Source organism: Chinchilla lanigera, unplaced genomic scaffold (assembly GCF_000276665.1).
Source record: "Chinchilla lanigera isolate Chin_1 unplaced genomic scaffold, ChiLan1.0 scaffold00005, whole genome shotgun sequence".
Taxonomy (NCBI): Eukaryota; Metazoa; Chordata; class Mammalia; order Rodentia; family Chinchillidae; genus Chinchilla; species Chinchilla lanigera.
In genome coordinates, this window is record NW_004955406.1 from 29263114 (window position 1) to 29270597 (window position 7484).

Below are 7484 nucleotides of genomic sequence, written 5' to 3' on the forward strand. Positions count from 1 at the left end.
TATATATATATATTAAAGCCAGCAGCATGCCAGGTATAGAACTAGTTGATTAAGACAAGAAGTCCAAAATTACTTTTATACTATAAATAGAGAAAGCACTAGCTCTCACTAGGAAAGGAGAGCTTGAGGGAGTGGTTGTTAAACTGAGATCTAAAGGATACAGAGCAGGTAGCCAGAGGAGGCAGTAAAGAATACTGTGTTTCACCTGGCAAAATACACTGCTCAGTAAGTACCTCTGGTAATACCATTCAAACTTTACTTAAAAATCAATTTAGGTGGAGATTAATGAAATACTCTTTTTCAGCTTTTAGAGAAACCACACATTTTAGATCAATTGAATTTCAAGCTGAATTTAAGAACATTCCACTTTGATGCTGGGATGCAATTGAGAAAGTCTCCACTTGACAATCTTGCAGTTTCCCTTCTGTTTTCTTTCGTTAAAGATCTATTCAATTCCTGAAGAGCCAAGGAGTTTGCTAAATGTAGAGGAAATGATCCCTGAATTTGTAGACTTCACATTTCCTTAGTGGGAGACAAACAGAAAAATGTAAGGATGTTAACTCTGAAGTGCCAATTATATATGGTCAGTAAAATAAGCAGTTGTAAATGAAGTTTTCAGATTAGCAAGAAAGTTTAGAGCTGAAGTTACAGTTCAGAATGTGTATTGCAGTTAAAAATATGGAGACAAATGGCATGCTTCTCTTCAAACTTGTTTAGGCAGAGGTGTACAGCCACAAAGGGAGTTATTTCAAAAATCCTCCCTGTGACAGTGAGGAGTCCAACTCCTGATGAAAATAAAATAATCATTTAGACCAAATCACAGGTAATGTTATTAGTCAGGAATTTTTAGGGAAATAGGTTCAGTTTGAGGTAGGTAAAGCTATCTACAGGAAGGGACTAACTAAGAAGTGTTGTTTCATAGGATCATGGAAGCTGAGAAATCCTACGGTACGTTGTGAATAAAGCAGAGAAGCACAAAAGCCACTTCCATTTCAGGCCCACGTCAGTGAATTTTGAGTCTGAATGCTTGAGAACCAAAAGCATTTAGAGTGAGAGCAGGAGAAGATTGATATCCTTTCTCTAGCAAAGAGCAAATTCACCCTTTTTGTAACACTCATCAGATTGGAAGAAACCCATCCTTGGCAGCCATTTTTATGTAGTCTACTGATTCAAATACCAACACACTCACAGGCACTCAGGGAAATAATGCTTCAGCAGCTATCTGCACATCTCTATACACATACAAAGGTGTAGTCAACACATAAGATTAACCATCCTAATAATTATAGAATCTCTATGTGGAAGGGACATGTAGAAAGCTGCTTAATAATACTGGACATGGTGCTCAAGTCCCCCAGATTGATCAAATCTCAACAGTCTTTTGGTTGGTGACTCAGCAGTCAGTTGTTGCCCTCATCTGCACTTGCTAAATCTGAACTTCCATGAATGTATTTCATGGGAAAAGATCAAACATGGGAAGAGCTAGTGCTTTCTCTATTTATAGTATAAAAGTAATTTTGGATTTCTTCCCTTAATCAACTAGTTCTATACCTGGCATGCTACTGTCTTTAAATGTATATATATAGGGGCTAATTTCTCACACAGCACTTTTTCACCAACACTCTCACTATAACACAAGACTAAGTACTGTAACTATAATTCCTTAGGATGGCTGGAAATTGTTAAATAAATGCCTCACTTGAGTTGCAAGAGCATTGGAAAAAAGACTATTTGATAGTATTCTGCCTTTGCTTTAGTATTTTAACTACTTAAGCTAATTTCATGTAGTAGTCCTTAACAGTAGCAATTTAATTATGAAACTATTAGCTCTTACCAGGAAACTGTAAATGATGATCTCAAACTAGGCCTTAATTTGCTAAAGAAAACTTAAGTTAGAAGACTACGTGTGTATGATCCAGAACTGGAAAATGCATTATATGAGTAAAATTAATAACCACGAATGGACATAGACTATTCCATTCCTACTGTTGTAACAAATATGGATGTTTTCATCTAAGAAGCAAATAAATTTCATTGGTTTAAAGGCAGCTGTGTTGATTAAAACTTGTTGTGTTCTAAAAAGATTGCTTTTTTAAAAGAAGTCATTTCAGCCCTCCATATAAGTATGCATAGTATTTAGACACATACATACAAATATTTAGGGAAGTAGAAACTTTAGAGGTTTTTTTTTTCTGCATTTTGATTTTTATAAAACTAATGTCCAATGTGATTTTTATGTATAAAACTATCTATAATTAATCAGACTAGGTGCATAAAGATCTACAGCAGTTAAAAAGTGTCAAGCATCCTTTACTAATGAGAGATGATAGATTGGTTGGAAGGTTACGTATAGATGTGTAAGTATAAATTTACATATTTATAATATGTGCTATTTTCTTGTTGGATAAAGAAAACACTAGAAATAATCAGCATGGAAATTGTGTGATAGCAAATTAAAAGAATGGGAATGAGAAAGAGGAAAACAGGAAGGCATGTTTAGCTGAAGGATTTCTCACATCATAAAAAGGGTATTTTAAAATAGACAACGTTTAACATCTGAGATACTTGGGAAGGGCATTGATAGATAAGGAAATTGTGTGGCAAAGGAAGAAATTCTTCCAGCATGCAGAATAAAAGGAAGGTTAGAAAGCTGACTTGCTTTAAAGATATTTTATTCAGTGACTTAATATGAAAATTGTCACATAATCAAATTCACCCCAATGATTAACAAGGGACAGTTCCCTGGTATAGGGACAGCTCATCCATTAAATGGATAAATCAGTAATACAGAAAGCACAAAGTATTATAATTTATATTCTTTTGGTGCTGTAAAATATAGCTTTAAGGAAAAGATGTGGTTTAACAATGATTGTGGGAAATAAAAATTCTGGTGTGGATGTCAATTTTATTTTATAAGGAAAAAGTATTTGAACACCCATAAAAGTAATTATTACATATATACCTTGTTTCAAAGACACACATGTTCCTTCTGTGATTTTTTATTATTTTTTCTAATTACTATGGCCAACGATGATTTAACAATTCATTTATTCCAAGTCATTAATAACTATTATTTTATACAAAAATAAAAAGTACTTTTAAAAACAAAGTAGGAAACAAATCTCTATCCAATCTTGGAAAGTTATGGCTACATAAAAAATGGTTTTTAAATTGTTTGTTTAAAAATATTTCATTCCTAAACATAATCACCCTCATCGACACATATTTTATGCTGCAGCACACAATTTCAATATTTCAAAAAAATTATATATTAACAAAATGTAGCTGCTTTCTATTTACAAAAACGATCCATAGTGTGTGACTCTCCTAAGTCATTAGCTTTTAGATGGGTTCCCACTTTAAAAGCTTTGACAGTAACCTCAGAGCTCATGTGTGGCAATGTACATGATTAAATACTGTTTTAGCTTTCTATTCAAGGGAAAACACTGAGAAATACTTCCCAGATCTATGTCATGTACAGTTTAGGTCGGACAAACAGATGGAAATAAAATGTGACAAATAAATGGAAAGCAAACAAGTACAGAATAAGCATTTTCTCTGGATTACTAGCTTTTAAAAATATAGGCCTCATGAGTTCTAGGACTGATGGTTTTTCTCAGGGAGAAATGGAGAGACACATTTCTTACACTAGAAATTAAATATAAATTTCCAGAGTTCTTTAGCAGAGGAAAGTAAGTCATATTATGGGGCATAAAGATAAGACATAAAAAATGATATGGGGGGATATCAGGCAGTTGATTGTGGGCTTGTATGACTGTAGTTAAATATATTTTAAAGTATTTCCAGAGACTGTGTGTGTGTACCGCTGAGGTAATCTCTTTCTCTGAATGACTGCCTCCTACCCCAATTCCTTTCCCAGTACTCTGTATCAGTACAGCACCTCCTTCCAGAGCATATTCTATCTTATCAGTTTAATTCAGTGGTCTGTAGAAAACTGCAAAGTGAAGACAGAAAAGACAGAAAGGTGTTAAATTTACACTATATTTTATTTCACCTCAGCATCTGCTGATTGCTTTCCTAGAGAAGTTCTTCCAAATGGCATCGGGAGAGAGCAAGTGCCCTTAAAAATATAAAATAAACAAACCTACAGCTTTGTTAAGGTTTCATAAGGTCTGTTTGCCATCTTGGAACACACAGTATTCTCTAGATGTCAGATCAACTGCACTTTACTCCTGCCAAGTGGGTTTATGCTTCTCCTTTCTGGCATTCTGCCACAACAGAGCTGCTTTTCATTCATCAAACACTGCAGCACAGCACTCTAACTAGGCAACTGCTCCTCATTTCTGCCCAGATCTCTTTATCATGGAATTGGGTTCCTTTCAAAAAGTTTATCATTTTGAAAAGGGCCTGCAATGCAAAAACAATGCCATTTATCAGCCTAGGCAAGGAGACTGCCAGGAAATGATAAATTTCCTGTACGTGGCTTTAGTTTATCGCTAGTTTATTTTAAACTTCTCCATGCACTTGTTGGATACACTTGTGTGACAAGTAAACTTTAAGTGCCTCATGCCCCTCACCCCTGATAAATGTATGTACTAATGTAGATGCTCATTTATAAAGTTGTCTTCCACAAGAGAGTGTACAGAGGCAAATTGTAAGAATTATAGGTTGGTTTGAAATTACATGAGCCTAAGAATCATTTATTTCAAACTTTCAATCTATAAATAACCTCCCTGAATCCTTGAGTGGTCAAAAAAGCAATGGAATATCATGGAGCCAGTTTTTGTCAGATTTAGAAGAAAAACCTATAAATCATGCTATATAAGTAATTTAATATGCTAGGATAATTAGTTTACTAAGAGATGCTTACTAAAACTCTGCATGGAATTAAACCTGGGTTAGGAATGAAGCTTTAATGGATAGGGAAAATATATGCATTCTCTATTAAAATTTTTAGTGTACTGAGTTATACAGATGTTAAATAATTACAAAAATAAATATTTGTGATAAGCACTTAAAAACTACAATGAGAAATCATAATCATTTCTTATAGTTTATATGGAGAAGTATTCAGTGTTAAAAAATTAGATATTACGTTATAATGAGATGTTCATCTTCTAAACATTTCACCTGTTCAGAGCTGGGGCTCTGGAAATTGACCAGTTCATGGAGGTGCTAGCCTCATTCATGTGTTAATTCATGGCTGAGCTTATGGATTACTGACCTGGATGAGTCATGACCTGGAAGTATATGTCCTAGCCTTAGCCCCTTCCTCTCTCTGGCCTTTTTGCCTTTTCTCTACTTCTTGGTTGCCCTAAGTTGAATAGCCTTTACCTGCCATGCCCTTCCTCATGCTGCTTCTTCCTTGGAAACCAGTTGAACATAGACTGAATCCTTTGAAAGTGTGAGCCAATATAGACCTTTCCTCCTTTAAGTTGCATGTCTCAAATAGTTTGTCCCTGCAATGGAGAAATTGATAGAGCAAAGTCATGAAAGATTTTTTAAGCTGTGTTATTTAAAATAAGATCCCAACAATATTTTCTGAAATTGAAAGATCTGACATCTCACTCTAGCACTCGTTTTGCATTCTGTACTGGTTAGGATTCACTAGAGGAGCAGATTAAATACAAAATGTATAAAGAATTTTCAACATAGGCTTATAATGGCTGCCTACAAGGTCAGGTTCAGAAGAGTATAAAAGGACCATCTGCACACTGGAAACTCTAAGGATTCAGTCAAGATTTGAAGGCCTAGAGTTCACTGCAGATTCCTGGGCAAGCCCAAGTCCAAATCAGGAAGCCAAAGGTCTATATTGGAAGACTGAAGAGTCTGCACTGGAAGCCTGGAGACAGATGGAGCTCTCCCGAAGAAGCAGAAGTAAGACTTCCTTCCTCTTTCCATTTTTATTCCATTCAAACTCCAAGCCTGTTGATTGATGCTGCCCATAGTTAGGGTGGTTCTCCTATCTTTAGTGAGTCAGACATCTAGACAAACCAATCAGCTGCACATTTCTTATTCAAGTTGACACCACAGTTAACTATCACATATTTTAATCTCAGTACTTTGTTCAATAATAAGAATTTACATATTAATTAGTTAACTACATTGAAAAAATACTGGCTTCTAATACATAAATTCCTTTCTGTAGTGTCCAATGTTTCAGCTGATTTCTGTTACCCCCTATCCAACAATTTTTTAATATCTCTGAGAATTCATGGTCAATTCAAAACTTATAGCCATTGACCATAATATCCCCTCTTCAGTGCAAAATAGGCTCTTCAATATTTAACATGCTTAAAAGATTCTAAAATGTATTTGAAAGAGTATAGAGCCAAGACTACAGATGAGATTTCTGAAGAAGAAATAAGTTCATTCTGTGTTAGTCACTAAAATTTATTATGAAGTTATAGAAATAATACAATAAAGATAAGGTGACCAGTAACATAGAATAGAAGGCCAGCATCTATAATACTCATATTAAAATTTGAGCCATGGCAGACATATAATGGAAAACCAGAAGAGACAAGACAGAGTAGTCAATGACTAAAATTTGAAAAAAAATTTTCTTTGCAGTATAACTTTACAATGTAAGTTTTTGAAGGTAAATCAAAAGAAAATCCCAGACTGAAGTTCAAAGTACTATGAAACAGAATAAAAAAGAAATCATAGAAAGCATGTAAGAAGTGTGGGTAATCTCAAAAGGTTTCATATACTTTTAATTGTAATATTGAAAGAAAAAATTGAGAGAAGTTTTAAAATAATGTCTGGGAAATTTCCAAGTAGATACCAAAGAATGGATGGATTCATGAAGTTTAGAGAACGCAAATTAAGCTAAATATTATAATGAATATATAAATAATAAAAAGTACAATTGCATATATTACATTCAAATTTATACTAGTGTTTGGATTCTCTGTATGTCAGTGCCTGGCTGGGGATGACCTGTGCCCATTCCTGGGCAGAAGTTCTCTTTCCCTTGGTGCTACTGAGTCATTCAATCCACCAAGTCCCTTCCTATGCATGTAAAGATCCAACCATGCTGAACTTTGTACCCATCAGAAGAACCCTTCAGTCTTTATCATCTGATTTACCAAGACATTTTTGGACAAACTGTAGAAATTCATTCCAGTCTCCCCAGAAAATTTATCACCTTAACAATTTTTTTTTCTATTTCTTGTTGTGCATGTGTCATTATCAGGCTTGACAGCTGAACCAATTGTAATGTATGGATTCATTCTCTCAGTGGGACCTAACAAAACTATAGAAAAGCAAGAAGAGAAAATGTTAATAAAAGGCCAGATGAAAATGATGATGATGATTTTGTGATGATGATGATTTTGTGTGGAGTGGTTTGAAAGATGATTAATAAAGCTCCTAATAGTGAAAGTCAAATTAAAATTATAGGGAAATTCTTGGCAGATATGCAACCAAGAACAATTACAGGTCTTACTAAAATGTTGAACATGAAAGGGTTTATAAAGCGCAAAATGCACAATAGATAATAGGAAAGGGAAAGAACTTGC